Genomic DNA, 19,270 nt, shown 5'->3' with positions numbered 1-19,270 from the left:
AATATAAAGCAATCGTTCCGACGGAGCTAAATTACTACAGCATAAAGAACGAAGGGGAAATTTGGATTTCGAAACAAAAAAGGGAGGGGTGCAACACGAGGATTTCCCAGGGGGTCACCTAGGGGTGTCAACGGGCCGGGTCCGGGCCGGAATTCATTATTCTGGACCCGGACCCGGATCCGACCCGTTTACCCGACGGGTCTTTTATTCGGTGTTCCGGATCCGGACCCGGCGAGTCTCGGATCCGGGTCGGGTCTACCCGATCAAATTTGCCAAAATTTATAATTTCTAACAAAAAAGAGAAAAAGATATATTTGTAAACAAATTTCTAGCTAATGCAAAGAAAAAACCAAATAAGAAAATAAATCAAATTGATTTTACTCAAATACATCATCCTAATCAAATTATATTGATAATATATATTTTTTATAAATTATTAAATCATTTATATCCGGATCCGGGTCTAATACGGGTCGGAATACTATATTCCGTATCCGACCCGTTTTTTTGTTTGAAAAAACGGATCCGGATCCGGATAACGGAATTAAATCCCTACCCATACCCGCAAAAATTTCAGGGATCCGATCCGGATCCGGGTGTAGACCCGACCCGTTGACCGGCCTAGGGTCACCCATCCTAGTACTACTGTCGCGCAAGCACGCTTAACTTCGAAGTTCTGATGGGATCCGGTGCATTAGTGCTGGTATGATCGCACCCGCCATGTTCCTTTCGCTTTATTCTTTTAAACTGTCACGTCCTGTGAAGCAGTTTGGCTTTTCTGGACCCGAATTCATTCTAAGCGTCAATTCATGAATTTCCTCTCATCCTTTTATTTATTTACTTTTATATTTTTTTCTTGTTGCTTTGCACCTTTTTTTTCCCTCGTCGAACAACTCTCAATTATCCTGAAATTGATCCTTCACGCTTGCGCTTATACATTTGCGCCGACAACTTTGACCGACGATCCGGGCTTCGATCCAGCCGTACCGTTCCTGACTTGTCTCGCGCCTTCAGATCCGCCTTCATGCTTCGATGAGAAGCAAAATATAAAGCAATCGTTCCGACGGAGCTAAATTACTACAGCATAAAGAACGAAGGGGAAATTTGGATTTCGAAACAAAAAAGGGAGGGGTGCAACAAGAGGACTTCCCAGGGGGTCACCCATCCTAGTACTACTCTCGCCCAAGCACGCTTAACTTCGGAGTTCTGATGGGATCCGGTGCATTAGTGCTGGTATGATCGCACCCGCCATGTTCCTTTCGCTTTATTCTTTTAAACTGCCCCATCCTGTGAAGCAGTGTGGCTTTTCTGGACCCGAATTCATTTTAAGCGTCAATTCAAGAATTTCCCCACATCCTTTTATTTATTTACTTTTACATTTTTTTCTTGTTGATTTGCACCATTTTTTTTCCCTCGTCGCGCAACTCTCAATTATCCTGAAATTGATCCTTCACGCTTGCGCTTATACATTTGCGCCGACAACTTTGACCGACGATCCTGGCTTCGCTCCAGCCGTACCGTTCCTGACTTGTCTCGCGCCTTCAGATCCGCCTTCATGCTTCGATGAGAAGCAAAATATAAAGCAATCGTTCCGACGGAGCTAAATTACTACAGCATAAAGAACGAAGGGGAAATTTGGATTTCGAAACAAAAAAGGGAGGGGTGCAACACGAGGATTTCCCAGGGGGTCACCTAGGGGTGTCAACGGGCCGGGTCCGGGTCGGAATTCATTATTTCGGACCCGGACCCGGATCCGACCCGTTTACCCGACGGGTCTTTTATTCGGTGTTCCGGATCCGGACCCGGCGAGTCTCGGATCCGGGTCGGGTCTACCCGATCAAATTTGCCAAAATTTATAATTTCTAACAAAAAAGAGAATAAGATATATTTGTAAACAAATTTCTAGCTAATGCAAAGAAAAAACCAAATAAGAAAATAAATCAAATTGATTTTACTCAAATACATCATCCTAATCAAATTATATTGATAATATATATTTTTTATAAATTATTAAATCATTTATATCCGGATCCGGGTCTAATACGGGTCGGAATACTATATTCCGTATCCGACCCGTTTTTTTGTTTGAAAAAACGGATCCGGATCCGGATAACGGAATTAAATCCCTACCCATACCCGCAAAAATTTCAGGGATCCGATCCGGATCCGGGTGTAGACCCGACCCGTTGACCGGCCTAGGATCACCCATCCTAGTACTACTGTCGCCCAAGCACGCTTAACTTCGAAGTTCTGATGGGATCCGGTGCATTAGTGCTGGTATGATCGCACCCGCCATGTTCCTTTCGCTTTATTCTTTTAAACTGTCACGTCCTGTGAAGCAGTTTGGCTTTTCTGGACCCGAATTCATTCTAAGAGTCAATTCATGAATTTCCTCTCATCCTTTTATTTATTTACTTTTATATTTTTTTCTTGTTGCTTTGCACCTTTTTTTTCCCTCGTCGAACAAGTCTCAATTATCCTGAAATTGATCCTTCACGCTTGCGCTTATACATTTGCGCCGACAACTTTGACCGACGATCCGGGCTTCGATCCAGCCGTACCGTTCCTGACTTGTCTCGCGCCTTCAGATCCGCCTTCATGCTTCGATGAGAAGCAAAATATAAAGCAATCGTTCCGACGGAGCTAAATTACTACAGCATAAAGAACGAAAGGGAAATTTGGATTTCGAAACAAAAAAGGGAGGGGTGCAACACGAGGACTTCCCAGGGGGTCACCCATCCTAGTACTACTCTCGCCCAAGCACGCTTAACTTCGGAGTTCTGATGGGATCCGGTGCATTAGTGCTGGTATGATCGCACCCGCCATGTTCCTTTCGCTTTATTCTTTTAAACTGCCCCGTCCTGTGAAGCAGTGTGGCTTTTCTGGACCCGAATTCATTCTAAGCGTCAATTCAAGAATTTCCCCTCATCCTTTTATTTATTTACTTTTACATTTTTTTCTTGTTGATTTGCACCATTTTTTTTTCCCTCGTCGCGCAACTCTCAATTATCCTGAAATTGATCCTTCACGCTTGCGCTTATACATTTGCGCCGACAACTTTGACCGACGATCCGGGCTTCGATCCAGCCGTACCGTTCCTGACTTGTCTCGCGCCTTCAGATCCGCCTTCATGCTTCGATGAGAAGCAAAAAATAAAGCAATCGTTCCGACGGAGCTAAATTACTACAGCATAAAGAACGAAGGGGAAATTTGGATTTCGAAACAAAAAAGGGAGGGGTGCAACACGAGGATTTCCCAGGGGGTCACCTAGGGGTGTCAACGGGCCGGGGTCCGGGCCGGAATTCATTATTCCGGACCCGGACCCGGATCCGACCCGTTTACCCGACGGGTCTTTAATTCGGTGTTCCGGATCCGGACCCGGCGAGTCTCGGATCCGGGTCGGGTCTACCCGAACAAATTTGCCAAAATTTATAATTTCTAACAAAAAAGAGAAAAAGATATATTTGTAAACAAATTTCTAGCTAATGCAAAGAAAAAACCAAATAAGAAAATAAATCAAATTGATTTTACTCAAATACATCATCCTAATCAAATTATATTGATAATATATATTTTTTATAAATTATTAAATCATTTATATCCGGATCCGGGTCTAATACGGGTCGGAATACTATATTCCGTATCCGACCCGTTTTTTTGTTTGAAAAAACGGATCCGGATCCGGATAACGGAATTAAATCCCTACCCATACCCGCAAAAATTTCAGGGATCCGATCCGGATCCGGGTGTAGACCCGACCCGTTGACCGGCCTAGGGTCACCCATCCTAGTACTACTGTCGCCCAAGCACGCTTAACTTCGAAGTTCTGATGGGATCCGGTGCATTAGTGCTGGTATGATCGCACCCGCCATGTTCCTTTCGCTTTATTCTTTTAAACTGCCACGTCCTGTGAAGCAGTTTGGCTTTTTTGGACCCGAATTCATTCTAAGCGTCAATTCATGAATTTCCTCTCATCCTTTTATTTATTTACTTTTATATTTTTTTCTTGTTGCTTTGCACCTTTTTTTTCTCTCGTCGAACAACTCTCAATTATCCTGAAATTGATCCTTCAAGCTTGCGCTTATACATTTGCGCCGACAACTTTGACCGACGATCCGGGTTTCGATCCAGCCGTACCGTTCCTGACTTGTCTCGCGCCTTCAGATCCGCCTTCATGCTTCGATGAGAAGCAAAATATAAAGCAATCGTTCCGACGGAGCTAAATTACTACAGCATAAAGAACGAAGGGGAAATTTGGATTTCGAAACAAAAAAGGGAGGGGTGCAACACGAGAACTTCCCAGGGGGTCACCCATCCTAGTACTACTCTCGCCCAAGCACGCTTAACTTCGGAGTTCTGATGGGATCCGGTGCATTAGTGCTGGTATGATCGCACCCGCCATGTTCCTTTCGCTTTATTCTTTTAAACTGCCCCGTCCTGTGAAGCAGTGTGGCTTTTCTGGACCCGAATTCATTCTAAGCGTCAATTCAAGAATTTCCCCTCATCCTTTTATTTATTTACTTTTACATTTTTTTCTTGTTGATTTGCACCATTTTTTTTCCCTCGTCGCGCAACTCTCAATTATCCTGAAATTGATCCTTCACGCTTGCGCTTATACATTTGCGCCGACAACTTTGACCGACGATCCGGGCTTCGATCCAGCCGTACCGTTCCTGACTTGTCTCGCGCCTTCAGATCCGCCTTCATGCTTCGATGAGAAGCAAAATATAAAGCAATCGTTCCGACAGAGCTAAATTACTACAGCATAAAGAACGAAGGGGAAATTTGGATTTCGAAACAAAAAAGGGAGGGGTGCAACACGAGGATTTCCCAGGGGGTCACCTAGGGGTGTCAACGGGCCGGGTCCGGGCCGGAATTCATTATTCCGGACCCGGACCCGGATCCGACCCGTTTACCCGACGGGTCTTTTATTCTGTGTTCCGGATCCGGACCCGGCGAGTCTCGGATCCGGGTCGGGTCTACCCGAACAAATTTGCCAAAATTTATAATTTCTAACAAAAAAGAGAAAAAGATATATTTGTAAACAAATTTCTAGCTAATGCAAAGAAAAAACCAAATAAGAAAATAAATCAAATTGATTTTACTCAAATACATCATCCTAATCAAATTATATTGATAATATATATTTTTTATAAATTATTAAATCATTTATATTCGGATCCGGGTCTAATACGGGTCGGAATACTATATTCCGTATCCGACCCGTTTTTTTGTTTGAAAAAACGGATCCGGATCCGGATAACGGAATTAAATCCCTACCCATACCCGCAAAAATTTCAGGGATCCGATCCGGATCCGGGTGTAGACCCGACCCGTTGACCGGCCTAGGGTCACCCATCCTGGTACTACTGTCGCCCAAGCACGCTTAACTTCGAAGTTCTGATGGGATCCGGTGCATTAGTGCTGGTATGATCGCACCCGCCATGTTCCTTTCGCTTTATTCTTTTAAACTGTCACGTCCTGTGAAGCAGTTTGGCTTTTCTGGACCCGAATTCATTCTAAGCGTCAATTCATGAATTTCCTCTCATCCTTTTATTTATTTACTTTTATATTTTTTTCTTGTTGCTTTGCACCTTTTTTTTCCCTCGTCGAACAACTCTCAATTATCCTGAAATTGATCCTTCACGCTTGCGCTTATACATTTGCGCCGACAACTTTGACCGACGATCCGGGCTTCGATCCAGCCGTACCGTTCCTGACTTGTCTCGCGCCTTCAGATCCGCCTTCATGCTTCGATGAGAAGCAAAATATAAAGCAATCGTTCCGACGGAGCTAAATTACTACAGCATAAAGAACGAAGGGGAAATTTGGATTTCGAAACAAAAAAGGGAGGGGTGCAACACGAGGACTTCCCAGGGGGTCACCCATCCTAGTACTACTCTCGCCCAAGCACGCTTAACTTCGGAGTTCTGATGGGATCCGGTGCATTAGTGCTGGTATGATCGCACCCGCCATGTTCCTTTCGCTTTATTCTTTTAAACTGCCCCGTCCTGTGAAGCAGTGTGGCTTTTCTGGACCCGAATTCATTCTAAGCGTCAATTCAAGAATTTCCCCTCATCCTTTTATTTATTTACTTTTACATTTTTTTCTTGTTGATTTGCACCATTTTTTTTTCCCTCGTCGCGCAACTCTCAATTATCCTGAAATTGATCCTTCACGCTTGCGCTTATACATTTGCGCCGACAACTTTGACCGACGATCCGGGCTTCGATCCAGCCGTACCGTTCCTGACTTGTCTCGCGCCTTCAGATCCGCCTTCATGCTTCGATGAGAAGCAAAAAATAAAGCAATCGTTCCGACGGAGCTAAATTACTACAGCATAAAGAACGAAGGGGAAATTTGGATTTCGAAACAAAAAAGGGAGGGGTGCAACACGAGGATTTCCCAGGGGGTCACCTAGGGGTGTCAACGGGCCGGGGTCCGGGCCGGAATTCATTATTCCGGACCCGGACCCGGATCCGACCCGTTTACCCGACGGGTCTTTAATTCGGTGTTCCGGATCCGGACCCGGCGAGTCTCGGATCCGGGTCGGGTCTACCCGAACAAATTTGCCAAAATTTATAATTTCTAACAAAAAAGAGAAAAAGATATATTTGTAAACAAATTTCTAGCTAATGCAAAGAAAAAACCAAATAAGAAAATAAATCAAATTGATTTTACTCAAATACATCATCCTAATCAAATTATATTGATAATATATATTTTTTATAAATTATTAAATCATTTATATCCGGATCCGGGTCTAATACGGGTCGGAATACTATATTCCGTATCCGACCCGTTTTTTTGTTTGAAAAAACGGATCCGGATCCGGATAACGGAATTAAATCCCTACCCATACCCGCAAAAATTTCAGGGATCCGATCCGGATCCGGGTGTAGACCCGACCCGTTGACCGGCCTAGGGTCACCCATCCTAGTACTACTGTCGCCCAAGCACGCTTAACTTCGAAGTTCTGATGGGATCCGGTGCATTAGTGCTGGTATGATCGCACCCGCCATGTTCCTTTCGCTTTATTCTTTTAAACTGCCACGTCCTGTGAAGCAGTTTGGCTTTTTTGGACCCGAATTCATTCTAAGCGTCAATTCATGAATTTCCTCTCATCCTTTTATTTATTTACTTTTATATTTTTTTCTTGTTGCTTTGCACCTTTTTTTTCTCTCGTCGAACAACTCTCAATTATCCTGAAATTGATCCTTCAAGCTTGCGCTTATACATTTGCGCCGACAACTTTGACCGACGATCCGGGTTTCGATCCAGCCGTACCGTTCCTGACTTGTCTCGCGCCTTCAGATCCGCCTTCATGCTTCGATGAGAAGCAAAATATAAAGCAATCGTTCCGACGGAGCTAAATTACTACAGCATAAAGAACGAAGGGGAAATTTGGATTTCGAAACAAAAAAGGGAGGGGTGCAACACGAGAACTTCCCAGGGGGTCACCCATCCTAGTACTACTCTCGCCCAAGCACGCTTAACTTCGGAGTTCTGATGGGATCCGGTGCATTAGTGCTGGTATGATCGCACCCGCCATGTTCCTTTCGCTTTATTCTTTTAAACTGCCCCGTCCTGTGAAGCAGTGTGGCTTTTCTGGACCCGAATTCATTCTAAGCGTCAATTCAAGAATTTCCCCTCATCCTTTTATTTATTTACTTTTACATTTTTTTCTTGTTGATTTGCACCATTTTTTTTCCCTCGTCGCGCAACTCTCAATTATCCTGAAATTGATCCTTCACGCTTGCGCTTATACATTTGCGCCGACAACTTTGACCGACGATCCGGGCTTCGATCCAGCCGTACCGTTCCTGACTTGTCTCGCGCCTTCAGATCCGCCTTCATGCTTCGATGAGAAGCAAAATATAAAGCAATCGTTCCGACAGAGCTAAATTACTACAGCATAAAGAACGAAGGGGAAATTTGGATTTCGAAACAAAAAAGGGAGGGGTGCAACACGAGGATTTCCCAGGGGGTCACCTAGGGGTGTCAACGGGCCGGGTCCGGGCCGGAATTCATTATTCCGGACCCGGACCCGGATCCGACCCGTTTACCCGACGGGTCTTTTATTCTGTGTTCCGGATCCGGACCCGGCGAGTCTCGGATCCGGGTCGGGTCTACCCGAACAAATTTGCCAAAATTTATAATTTCTAACAAAAAAGAGAAAAAGATATATTTGTAAACAAATTTCTAGCTAATGCAAAGAAAAAACCAAATAAGAAAATAAATCAAATTGATTTTACTCAAATACATCATCCTAATCAAATTATATTGATAATATATATTTTTTATAAATTATTAAATCATTTATATTCGGATCCGGGTCTAATACGGGTCGGAATACTATATTCCGTATCCGACCCGTTTTTTTGTTTGAAAAAACGGATCCGGATCCGGATAACGGAATTAAATCCCTACCCATACCCGCAAAAATTTCAGGGATCCGATCCGGATCCGGGTGTAGACCCGACCCGTTGACCGGCCTAGGGTCACCCATCCTGGTACTACTGTCGCCCAAGCACGCTTAACTTCGAAGTTCTGATGGGATCCGGTGCATTAGTGCTGGTATGATCGCACCCGCCATGTTCCTTTCGCTTTATTCTTTTAAACTGTCACGTCCTGTGAAGCAGTTTGGCTTTTCTGGACCCGAATTCATTCTAAGCGTCAATTCATGAATTTCCTCTCATCCTTTTATTTATTTACTTTTATATTTTTTTCTTGTTGCTTTGCACCTTTTTTTTCCCTCGTCGAACAACTCTCAATTATCCTGAAATTGATCCTTCACGCTTGCGCTTATACATTTGCGCCGACAACTTTGACCGACGATCCGGGCTTCGATCCAGCCGTACCGTTCCTGACTTGTCTCGCGCCTTCAGATCCGCCTTCATGCTTCGATGAGAAGCAAAATATAAAGCAATCGTTCCGACGGAGCTAAATTACTACAGCATAAAGAACGAAGGGGAAATTTGGATTTCGAAACAAAAAAGGGAGGGGTGCAACACGAGGACTTCCCAGGGGGTCACCCATCCTAGTACTACTCTCGCCCAAGCACGCTTAACTTCGGAGTTCTGATGGGATCCGGTGCATTAGTGCTGGTATGATCGCACCCGCCATGTTCCTTTCGCTTTATTCTTTTAAACTGCCCCGTCCTGTGAAGCAGTGTGGCTTTTCTGGACCCGAATTCATTTTAAGCGTCAATTCAAGAATTTCCCCTCATCCTTTTATTTATTTACTTTTACATTTTTTTCTTGTTGATTTGCACCATTTTTTTTTCCCTCGTCGCGCAACTCTCAATTATCCTGAAATTGATCCTTCACGCTTGCGCTTATACATTTGCGCCGACAACTTTGACCGACGATCCGGGCTTCGATCCAGCCGTACCGTTCCTGACTTGTCTCGCGCCTTCAGATCCGCCTTCATGCTTCGATGAGAAGCAAAATATAAAGCAATCGTTCCGACGGAGCTAAATTACTACAGCATAAAGAACGAAGGGGAAATTTGGATTTCGAAACAAAAAAGGGAGGGGTGCAACACGAGGATTTCCCAGGGGGTCACCTAGGGGTGTCAACGGGCCGGGTCCGGGCCGGAATTCATTATTCCGGACCCGGACCCGGATCCGACCCGTTTACCCGACGGGTCTTTTATTCGGTGTTCCGGATCCGGACCCGGCGAGTCTCGGATCCGGGTCGGGTCTACCCGAACAAATTTGCCAAAATTTATAATTTCTAACAAAAAAGAGAAAAAGATATATTTGTAAACAAATTTCTAGCTAATGCAAAGAAAAAACCAAATAAGAAAATAAATCAAATTGATTTTACTCAAATACATCATCCTAATCAAATTATATTGATAATATATATTTTTTATAAATTATTAAATCATTTATATCCGGATCCGGGTCTAATACGGGTCGGAATACTATATTCCGTATCCGACCCGTTTTTTTGTTTGAAAAAACGGATCCGGATCCGGATAACGGAATTAAATCCCTACCCATACCCGCAAAAATTTCAGGGATCCGATCCGGATCCGGGTGTAGACCCGACCCGTTGACCGGCCTAGGGTCACCCATCCTGGTACTACTGTCGCCCAAGCACGCTTAACTTCGAAGTTCTGATGGGATCCGGTGCATTAGTGCTGGTATGATCGCACCCGCCATGTTCCTTTCGCTTTATTCTTTTAAACTGTCACGTCCTGTGAAGCAGTTTGGCTTTTCTGGACCCGAATTCATTCTAAGCGTCAATTCATGAATTTCCTCTCATCCTTTTATTTATTTACTTTTATAATTTTTTCTTGTTGCTTTGCACCTTTTTTTTCCCTCGTCGAACAACTCTCAATTATCCTGAAATTGATCCTTCACGCTTGCGCTTATACATTTGCGCCGACAACTTTGACCGACGATCCGGGCTTCGATCCAGCCGTACCGTTCCTGACTTGTCTCGCGCCTTCAGATCCGCCTTCATGCTTCGATGAGAAGCAAAATATAAAGCAATCGTTCCGACGGAGCTAAATTACTACAGCATAAAGAACGAAGGGGAAATTTGGATTTCGAAACAAAAAAGGGAGGGGTGCAACAAGAGGACTTCCCAGGGGGTCACCCATCCTAGTACTACTCTCGCCCAAGCACGCTTAACTTCGGAGTTCTGATGGGATCCGGTGCATTAGTGCTGGTATGATCGCACCCGCCATGTTCCTTTCGCTTTATTCTTTTAAACTGCCCCGTCCTGTGAAGCAGTGTGGCTTTTCTGGACCCGAATTCATTTTAAGCGTCAATTCAAGAATTTCCCCTCATCCTTTTATTTATTTACTTTTACATTTTTTTCTTGTTGATTTGCACCATTTTTTTTCCCTCGTCGCGCAACTCTCAATTATCCTGAAATTGATCCTTCACGCTTGCGCTTATACATTTGCGCCGACAACTTTGACCGACGATCCTGGCTTCGCTCCAGCCGTACCGTTCCTGACTTGTCTCGCGCCTTCAGATCCGCCTTCATGCTTCGATGAGAAGCAAAATATAAAGCAATCGTTCCGACGGAGCTAAATTACTACAGCATAAAGAACGAAGGGGAAATTTGGATTTCGAAACAAAAAAGGGAGGGGTGCAACACGAGGATTTCCCAGGGGGTCACCTAGGGGTGTCAACGGGCCGGGTCCGGGTCGGAATTCATTATTTCGGACCCGGACCCGGATCCGACCCGTTTACCCGACGGGTCTTTTATTCGGTGTTTCGGATCCGGACCCGGCGAGTCTCGGATCCGGGTCGGGTCTACCCGATCAAATTTGCCAAAATTTATGATTTCTAACAAAAAAGAGAATAAGATATATTTGTAAACAAATTTCTAGCTAATGCAAAGAAAAAACCAAATAAGAAAATAAATCAAATTGATTTTACTCAAATACATCATCCTAATCAAATTATATTGATAATATATATTTTTTATAAATTATTAAATCATTTATATCCGGATCCGGGTCTAATACGGGTCGGAATACTATATTCCGTATCCGACCCGTTTTTTTGTTTGAAAAAACGGATCCGGATCCGGATAACGGAATTAAATCCCTACCCATACCCGCAAAAATTTCAGGGATCCGATCCGGATCCGGGTGTAGACCCGACCCGTTGACCGGCCTAGGATCACCCATCCTAGTACTACTGTCGCCCAAGCACGCTTAACTTCGAAGTTCTGATGGGATCCGGTGCATTAGTGCTGGTATGATCGCACCCGCCATGTTCCTTTCGCTTTATTCTTTTAAACTGTCACGTCCTGTGAAGCAGTTTGGCTTTTCTGGACCCGAATTCATTCTAAGCGTCAATTCATGAATTTTCTCTCATCCTTTTATTTATTTACTTTTATATTTTTTTCTTGTTGCTTTGCACCTTTTTTTTCCCTCGTCGAACAAGTCTCAATTATCCTGAAATTGATCCTTCACGCTTGCGCTTATACATTTGCGCCGACAACTTTGACCGACGATCCGGGCTTCGATCCAGCCGTACCGTTCCTGACTTGTCTCGCGCCTTCAGATCCGCCTTCATGCTTCGATGAGAAGCAAAATATAAAGCAATCGTTCCGACGGAGCTAAATTACTACAGCATAAAGAACGAAGGGGAAATTTGGATTTCGAAACAAAAAAGGGAGGGGTGCAACACGAGGACTTCCCAGGGGGTCACCCATCCTAGTACTACTCTCGCCCAAGCACGCTTAACTTCGGAGTTCTGATGGGATCCGGTGCATTAGTGCTGGTATGATCGCACCCGCCATGTTCCTTTCGCTTTATTCTTTTAAACTGCCCCGTCCTGTGAAGCAGTGTGGCTTTTCTGGACCCGAATTCATTTTAAGCGTCAATTCAAGAATTTCCCCTCATCCTTTTATTTATTTACTTTTACATTTTTTTCTTGTTGATTTTCACCATTTTTTTTTCCCTCGTCGCGCAACTCTCAATTATCCTGAAATTGATTCTTCACGCTTGCGCTTATACATTTGCGCCGACAACTTTGACCGACGATCCGGGCTTCGATCCAGCCGTACCGTTCCTGACTTGTCTCGCGCCTTCAGATCCGCCTTCATGCTTCGATGAGAAGCAAAATATAAAGCAATCGTTCCGACGGAGCTAAATTACTACAGCATAAAGAACGAAGGGGAAATTTGGATTTCGAAACAAAAAAGGGAGGGGTGCAACACGAGGATTTCCCAGGGGGTCACCTAGGGGTGTCAACGGGCCGGAATTCATTATTCCGGACCCGGACCCGGATCCGACCCGTTTACCCGACGGGTCTTTTATTCGGTGTTCCGGATCCGGACCCGGCGAGTCTCGGATCCGGGTCGGGTCTACCCGAACAAATTTGCCAAAATTTATAATTTCTAACAAAAAAGAGAAAAAGATATATTTGTAAACAAATTTCTAGCTAATGCAAAGAAAAAACCAAATAAGAAAATAAATCAAATTGATTTTACTCAAATACATCATCCTAATCAAATTATATTGATAATATATATTTTTTATAAATTATTAAATCATTTATATCCGGATCCGGGTCTAATACGGGTCGGAATACTATATTCCGTATCCGATCCGTTTTTTTGTTTGAAAAAACGGATCCGGATCCGGATAACGGAATTAAATCCCTACCCATACCCGCAAAAATTTCAGGGATCCGATCCGGATCCGGGTGTAGACCCGACCCGTTGACCGGCCTAGGGTCACCCATCCTAGTACTACTGTCGCCCAAGCACGCTTAACTTCGAAGTTCTGATGGGATCCGGTGCATTAGTGCTGGTATGATCGCACCCGCCATGTTCCTTTCGCTTTATTCTTTTAAACTGCCACGTCCTGTGAAGCAGTTTGGCTTTTTTGGACCCGAATTCATTCTAAGCGTCAATTCATGAATTTCCTCTCATCCTTTTATTTATTTACTTTTATATTTTTTTCTTGTTGCTTTGCACCTTTTTTTTCCCTCGTCGAACAACTCTCAATTATCCTGAAATTGATCCTTCACGCTTGCGCTTATACATTTGCGCCGACAACTTTGACCGACGATCCGGGTTTCGATCCAGCCGTACCGTTCCTGACTTGTCTCGCGCCTTCAGATCCGCCTTCATGCTTCGATGAGAAGCAAAATATAAAGCAATCGTTCCGTCGGAGCTAAATTACTACAGCATAAAGAACGAAGGGGAAATTTGGATTTCGAAACAAAAAAGGGAGGGGTGCAACACGAGGACTTCCCAGGGGGTCACCCATCCTAGTACTACTCTCGCCCAAGCACGCTTAACTTCGGAGTTTTGATGGGATCCGGTGCATTAGTGCTGGTATGATCGCACCCGCCATGTTCCTTTCGCTTTATTCTTTTAAACTGCCCCGTCCTGTGAAGCAGTGTGGCTTTTCTGGACCCGAATTCATTTTAAGCGTCAATTCAAGAATTTCCCCTCATCCTTTTATTTATTTACTTTTACATTTTTTTCTTGTTGATTTGCACCATTTTTTTTCCCTCGTCGCGCAACTCTCAATTATCCTGAAATTGATCCTTTACGCTTGCGCTTATACATTTGCGCCGACAACTTTGACCGACGATCCGGGCTTCGATCCAGCCGTACCGTTCCTGACTTGTCTCGCGCCTTCAGATCCGCCTTCATGCTTCGATGAGAAGCAAAATATAAAGCAATCGTTCCGACGGAGCTAAATTACTACAGCATAAAGAACGAAGGGGAAATTTGGATTTCGAAACAAAAAAGGGAGGGGTGCAACACGAGGACTTCCCAGGGGGTCACCCATCCTAGTACTACTCTCGCCCAAGCACGCTTAACTTCGGAGTTCTGATGGGATCCGATGCATTAGTGCTGGTATGATCGCACCCGCCATGTTCCTTTCGCTTTATTCTTTTAAACTGCCACGTCCTGTGAAGCAGTTTGGCTTTTTTGGACCCGAATTCATTCTAAGCGTCAATTCATGAATTTCCTCTCATCCTTTTATTTATTTACTTTTATATTTTTTTCTTGTTGCTTTGCACCTTTTTTTTCCCTCGTCGAACAACTCTCAATTATCCTGAAATTGATCCTTCACGCTTGCGCTTATACATTTGCGCCGACAACTTTGACCGACGATCCGGGTTTCGATCCAGCCGTACCGTTCCTGACTTGTCTCGCGCCTTCAGATCCGCCTTCATGCTTCGATGAGAAGCAAAATATAAAGCAATCGTTCCGACGGAGCTAAATTACTACAGCATAAAGAACGAAGGGGAAATTTGGATTTCGAAACAAAAAAGGGAGGGGTGCAACACGAGGACTTCCCAGGGGGTCACCCATCCTAGTACTACTCTCGCCCAAGCACGCTTAACTTCGGAGTTCTGATGGGATCCGGTGCATTAGTGCTAGTATGATCGCACCCGCCATGTTCCTTTCGCTTTATTCTTTTAAACTGCCCCGTCCTGTGAAGCAGTGTGGCTTTTCTGGACCCGAATTCATTTTAAGCGTCAATTCAAGAATTTCCCCTCATCCTTTTATTTATTTACTTTTACATTTTTTTCTTGTTGATTTGCACCATTTTTTTTCCCTCGTCGCGCAACTCTCAATTATCCTGAAATTGATCCTTCACGCTTGCGCTTATACATTTGCGCCGACAACTTTGACCGACGATCCGGGCTTCGATCCAGCCGTACCGTTCCTGACTTGTCTCGCGCCTTCAGATCCGCCTTCATGCTTCGATGAGAAGCAAAATATAAAGCAATCGTTCCGACGGAGCTAAATTACTACAGCATAAAGAACGAAGGGGAAATTTGGATTTCGAAACAAAAAAGGGAGGGGTGCAACACGAGGATTTCCCAGGGGGTCACCTAGGGGTGTCAACGGGCCGGGGTCCGGGCCGGAATTCATTATTCCGGACCCGGACCCGGATCCGACCAGTTTACCCGACGGGTCTTTTATTCGGTGTTCCGGATCCGGACCCGGCGAGTCTCGGATCCGGGTCGGGTCTACCCGAACAAATTTGCCAAAATTTATAATTTCTAACAAAAAAGAGAAAAAGATATATTTGTAAACAAATTTCTAGCTAATGCAAAGAAAAAACCAAATAAGAAAATAAATCAAATTGATTTTACTCAAATACATCATCCTAATCAAATTATATTGATAATATATATTTTTTATAAATTATTAAATCATTTATATCCGGATCCGGGTCTAATACGGGTCGGAATACTATATTCCGTATCCGACCCGTTTTTTTGTTTGAAAAAACGGATCCGGATCCGGATAACGGAATTAAATCCCTACCCATACCCGCAAAAATTTCAGGGATCCGATCCGGATCCGGGTGTAGACCCGACCCGTTGACCGGCCTAGGGTCACCCATCCTAGTACTACTGTCGCCCAAGCACGCTTAACTTCGAAGTTCTGATGGGATCCGGTGCATTAGTGCTGGTTTGATCGCACCCGCCATGTTCCTTTCGCTTTATTCTTTTAAACTGTCACGTCCTGTGAAGCAGTTTGGCTTTTCTGGACCCGAATTCATTCTAAGCGTCAATTCATGAATTTCCTCTCATCCTTTTATTTATTTACTTTTATATTTTTTTCTTGTTGCTTTGCACCTTTTTTTTCCCTCGTCGAACAACTCTCAATTATCCTGAAATTGATCCTTCACGCTTGCGCTTATACATTTGCGCCGACAACTTTGACCGACGATCCGGGCTTCGATCCAGCCGTACCGTTCCTGACTTGTCTCGCGCCTTCAGATCCGCCTTCATGCTTCGATGAGAAGCAAAATATAAAGCAATCGTTCCGACGGAGCTAAATTACTACAGCATAAAGAACGAAGGGGAAATTTGGATTTCGAAACAAAAAAGGGAGGGGTGCAACACGAGGACTTCCCAGGGGGTCACCCATCCTAGTACTACTCTCGCCCAAGCACGCTTAACTTCGGAGTTCTGATGGGATCCGGTGCATTAGTGCTGGTATGATCGCACCCGCCATGTTCCTTTCGCTTTATTCTTTTAAACTGCCCCGTCCTGTGAAGCAGTGTGGCTTTTCTGGACCCGAATTCATTTTAAGCGTCAATTCAAGAATTTCCCCTCATCCTTTTATTTATTTACTTTTACATTTTTTTCTTGTTGATTTGCACCATTTTTTTTTCCCTCGTCGCGCAACTCTCAATTATCCTGAAATTGATTCTTCACGCTTGCGCTTATACATTTGCGCCGACAACTTTGACCGACGATCCGGGCTTCGATCCAGCCGTACCGTTCCTGACTTGTCTCGCGCCTTCAGATCCGCCTTCATGCTTCGATGAGAAGCAAAATATAAAGCAATCGTTCCGACGGAGCTAAATTACTACAGCATAAAGAACGAAGGGGAAATTTGGATTTCGAAACAAAAAAGGGAGGGGTGCAACACGAGAATTTCCCAGGGGGTCACCTAGGGGTGTCAACGGGCCGGAATTCATTATTCCGGACCCGGACCCGGATCCGACCCGTTTACCCGACGGGTCTTTTATTCGGTGTTCCGGATCCGGACCCGGCGAGTCTCGGATCCGGGTCGGGTCTACCCGAACAAATTTGCCAAAATTTATAATTTCTAACAAAAAAGAGAAAAAGATATATTTGTAAACAAATTTCTAGCTAATGCAAAGAAAAAACCAAATAAGAAAATAAATCAAATTGATTTTACTCAAATACATCATCCTAATCAAATTATATTGATAATATATATTTTTTATAAATTATTAAATCATTTATATCCGGATCCGGGTCTAATACGGGTCGGAATACTATATTCCGTATCCGATCCGTTTTTTTGTTTGAAAAAACGGATCCGGATCCGGATAACGGAATTAAATCCCTACCCATACCCGCAAAAATTTCAGGGATCCGATCCGGATCCGGGTGTAGACCCGACCCGTTGACCGGCCTAGGGTCACCCATCCTAGTACTACTGTCGCCCAAGCACGCTTAACTTCGAAGTTCTGATGGGATCCGGTGCATTAGTGCTGGTATGATCGCACCCGCCATGTTCCTTTCGCTTTATTCTTTTAAACTGCCACGTCCTGTGAAGCAGTTTGGCTTTTTTGGACCCGAATTCATTCTAAGCGTCAATTCATGAATTTCCTCTCATCCTTTTATTTATTTACTTTTATATTTTTTTCTTGTTGCTTTGCACCTTTTTTTTCCCTCGTCGAACAACTCTCAATTATCCTGAAATTGATCCTTCACGCTTGCGCTTATACATTTGCGCCGACAACTTTGACCGACGATCCGGGCTTCGATCCAGCCGTACCGTTCCTGACTTGTCTCGCGCCTTCAGATCCGCCTTCATGCTTCGATGAGAAGCAAAATATAAAGCAATCGTTCCGACGGAGCTAAATTACTACAGCATAAAGAACGAAGGGGAAATTTGGATTTCGAAACAAAAAAGGGAGGGGTGCAACAAGAGGACTTCCCAGGGGGTCACCCATCCTAGTACTACTCTCGCCCAAGCACGCTTAACTTCGGAGTTCTGATGGGATCCGGTGCATTAGTGCTGGTATGATCGCACCCGCCATGTTCCTTTCGCTTTATTCTTTTAAACTGCCCCGTCCTGTGAAGCAGTGTGGATTTTCTGGACCCGAATTCATTTTAAGCGTCAATTCAAGAATTTCCCCTCATCCTTTTATTTATTTACTTTTACATTTTTTTCTTGTTGATTTGCACCATTTTTTTTCCCTCGTCGCGCAACTCTCAATTATCCTGAAATTGATCCTTCACGCTTGCGCTTATACATTTGCGCCGACAACTTTGACCGACGATCCTGGCTTCGCTCCAGCCGTACCGTTCCTGACTTGTCTCGCGCCTTCAGATCCGCCTTCATGCTTCGATGAGAAGCAAAATATAAAGCAATCGTTCCGACGGAGCTAAATTACTACAGCATAAAGAACGAAGGGGAAATTTGGATTTCGAAACAAAAAAGGGAGGGGTGCAACACGAGGATTTCCCAGGGGGTCACCTAGGGGTGTCAACGGGCCGGGTCCGGGTCGGAATTCATTATTTCGGACCCGGACCCGGATCCGACCCGTTTACCCGACGGGTCTTTTATTCGGTGTTTCGGATCCGGACCCGGCGAGTCTCGGATCCGGGTCGGGTCTACCCGATCAAATTTGCCAAAATTTATGATTTCTAACAAAAAAGAGAATAAGATATATTTGTAAACAAATTTCTAGCTAATGCAAAGAAAAAACCAAATAAGAAAATAAATCAAATTGATTTTACTCAAATACATCATCCTAATCAAATTATATTGATAATATATATTTTTTATAAATTATTAAATCATTTATATCCGGATCCGGGTCTAATACGGGTCGGAATACTATATTCCGTATCCGACCCGTTTTTTTGTTTGAAAAAACGGATCCGGATCCGGATAACGGAATTAAATCCCTACCCATACCCGCAAAAATTTCAGGGATCCGATCCGGATCCGGGTGTAGACCCGACCCGTTGACCGGCCTAGGATCACCCATCCTAGTACTACTGTCGCCCAAGCACGCTTAACTTCGAAGTTCTGATGGGATCCGGTGCATTAGTGCTGGTATGATCGCACCCGCCATGTTCCTTTCGCTTTATTCTTTTAAACTGTCACGTCCTGTGAAGCAGTTTGGCTTTTCTGGACCCGAATTCATTCTAAGCGTCAATTCATGAATTTCCTCTCATCCTTTTATTTATTTACTTTTATATTTTTTTCTTGTTGCTTTGCACCTTTTTTTTCCCTCGTCGAACAAGTCTCAATTATCCTGA

General features: G+C 44.1%; 13 non-coding genes and 12 pseudogenes across 13 annotated transcripts; all 25 read right to left on the bottom strand.

The window, feature by feature from the left end:
- Window positions 1-599: 599 nt before the first annotated feature.
- Window positions 600-717, bottom strand: LOC140020747 (5S ribosomal RNA; annotated as a pseudogene).
- A 411-nt stretch (window positions 718-1,128) lies between these two features.
- LOC140017877 (5S ribosomal RNA) lies at window positions 1,129-1,247 on the bottom strand. Its single transcript, XR_011824183.1, has one exon. It is a non-coding gene; the product is annotated as a 5S ribosomal RNA (ribosomal RNA).
- Window positions 1,248-2,173: 926 nt separating this feature from the next.
- LOC140020564 (5S ribosomal RNA) lies at window positions 2,174-2,291 on the bottom strand (annotated as a pseudogene).
- A 411-nt stretch (window positions 2,292-2,702) lies between these two features.
- LOC140017257 (5S ribosomal RNA) lies at window positions 2,703-2,821 on the bottom strand. Its single transcript, XR_011823569.1, has one exon. It is a non-coding gene; the product is annotated as a 5S ribosomal RNA (ribosomal RNA).
- A 928-nt stretch (window positions 2,822-3,749) lies between these two features.
- LOC140019826 (5S ribosomal RNA) lies at window positions 3,750-3,867 on the bottom strand (annotated as a pseudogene).
- A 411-nt stretch (window positions 3,868-4,278) lies between these two features.
- Window positions 4,279-4,397, bottom strand: LOC140017603 (5S ribosomal RNA). Its single transcript, XR_011823911.1, has one exon. It is a non-coding gene; the product is annotated as a 5S ribosomal RNA (ribosomal RNA).
- A 926-nt stretch (window positions 4,398-5,323) lies between these two features.
- Window positions 5,324-5,441, bottom strand: LOC140020174 (5S ribosomal RNA; annotated as a pseudogene).
- Window positions 5,442-5,852: 411 nt separating this feature from the next.
- LOC140017256 (5S ribosomal RNA) lies at window positions 5,853-5,971 on the bottom strand. Its single transcript, XR_011823568.1, has one exon. It is a non-coding gene; the product is annotated as a 5S ribosomal RNA (ribosomal RNA).
- Window positions 5,972-6,899: 928 nt separating this feature from the next.
- On the bottom strand, window positions 6,900-7,017 carry LOC140019825 (5S ribosomal RNA; annotated as a pseudogene).
- Window positions 7,018-7,428: 411 nt separating this feature from the next.
- On the bottom strand, window positions 7,429-7,547 carry LOC140017491 (5S ribosomal RNA). The gene has a single exon (XR_011823800.1). It is a non-coding gene; the product is annotated as a 5S ribosomal RNA (ribosomal RNA).
- Window positions 7,548-8,473: 926 nt separating this feature from the next.
- LOC140020173 (5S ribosomal RNA) lies at window positions 8,474-8,591 on the bottom strand (annotated as a pseudogene).
- A 411-nt stretch (window positions 8,592-9,002) lies between these two features.
- On the bottom strand, window positions 9,003-9,121 carry LOC140017255 (5S ribosomal RNA). Its single transcript, XR_011823567.1, has one exon. It is a non-coding gene; the product is annotated as a 5S ribosomal RNA (ribosomal RNA).
- A 927-nt stretch (window positions 9,122-10,048) lies between these two features.
- LOC140020172 (5S ribosomal RNA) lies at window positions 10,049-10,166 on the bottom strand (annotated as a pseudogene).
- A 411-nt stretch (window positions 10,167-10,577) lies between these two features.
- LOC140017876 (5S ribosomal RNA) lies at window positions 10,578-10,696 on the bottom strand. Its single transcript, XR_011824182.1, has one exon. It is a non-coding gene; the product is annotated as a 5S ribosomal RNA (ribosomal RNA).
- A 926-nt stretch (window positions 10,697-11,622) lies between these two features.
- LOC140020563 (5S ribosomal RNA) lies at window positions 11,623-11,740 on the bottom strand (annotated as a pseudogene).
- Window positions 11,741-12,151: 411 nt separating this feature from the next.
- On the bottom strand, window positions 12,152-12,270 carry LOC140017254 (5S ribosomal RNA). The gene has a single exon (XR_011823566.1). It is a non-coding gene; the product is annotated as a 5S ribosomal RNA (ribosomal RNA).
- A 916-nt stretch (window positions 12,271-13,186) lies between these two features.
- LOC140019824 (5S ribosomal RNA) lies at window positions 13,187-13,304 on the bottom strand (annotated as a pseudogene).
- A 411-nt stretch (window positions 13,305-13,715) lies between these two features.
- LOC140017844 (5S ribosomal RNA) lies at window positions 13,716-13,834 on the bottom strand. Its single transcript, XR_011824149.1, has one exon. It is a non-coding gene; the product is annotated as a 5S ribosomal RNA (ribosomal RNA).
- A 412-nt stretch (window positions 13,835-14,246) lies between these two features.
- Window positions 14,247-14,365, bottom strand: LOC140017712 (5S ribosomal RNA). The gene has a single exon (XR_011824018.1). It is a non-coding gene; the product is annotated as a 5S ribosomal RNA (ribosomal RNA).
- Window positions 14,366-14,776: 411 nt separating this feature from the next.
- LOC140017636 (5S ribosomal RNA) lies at window positions 14,777-14,895 on the bottom strand. The gene has a single exon (XR_011823944.1). It is a non-coding gene; the product is annotated as a 5S ribosomal RNA (ribosomal RNA).
- A 927-nt stretch (window positions 14,896-15,822) lies between these two features.
- LOC140020539 (5S ribosomal RNA) lies at window positions 15,823-15,940 on the bottom strand (annotated as a pseudogene).
- A 411-nt stretch (window positions 15,941-16,351) lies between these two features.
- LOC140017253 (5S ribosomal RNA) lies at window positions 16,352-16,470 on the bottom strand. The gene has a single exon (XR_011823565.1). It is a non-coding gene; the product is annotated as a 5S ribosomal RNA (ribosomal RNA).
- Window positions 16,471-17,386: 916 nt separating this feature from the next.
- LOC140019823 (5S ribosomal RNA) lies at window positions 17,387-17,504 on the bottom strand (annotated as a pseudogene).
- Window positions 17,505-17,915: 411 nt separating this feature from the next.
- Window positions 17,916-18,034, bottom strand: LOC140017875 (5S ribosomal RNA). The gene has a single exon (XR_011824181.1). It is a non-coding gene; the product is annotated as a 5S ribosomal RNA (ribosomal RNA).
- Window positions 18,035-18,960: 926 nt separating this feature from the next.
- Window positions 18,961-19,078, bottom strand: LOC140020562 (5S ribosomal RNA; annotated as a pseudogene).
- Window positions 19,079-19,270: the final 192 nt, after the last annotated feature.

Source organism: Coffea arabica, chromosome 11c (assembly GCF_036785885.1).
Source record: "Coffea arabica cultivar ET-39 chromosome 11c, Coffea Arabica ET-39 HiFi, whole genome shotgun sequence".
Lineage (NCBI taxonomy): Eukaryota > Viridiplantae > Streptophyta > Magnoliopsida > Gentianales > Rubiaceae > Coffea > Coffea arabica.
The sequence above is the reverse complement of the archived record's forward strand: the minus strand, read 5'-3'. Positions and strand labels throughout refer to the sequence as shown.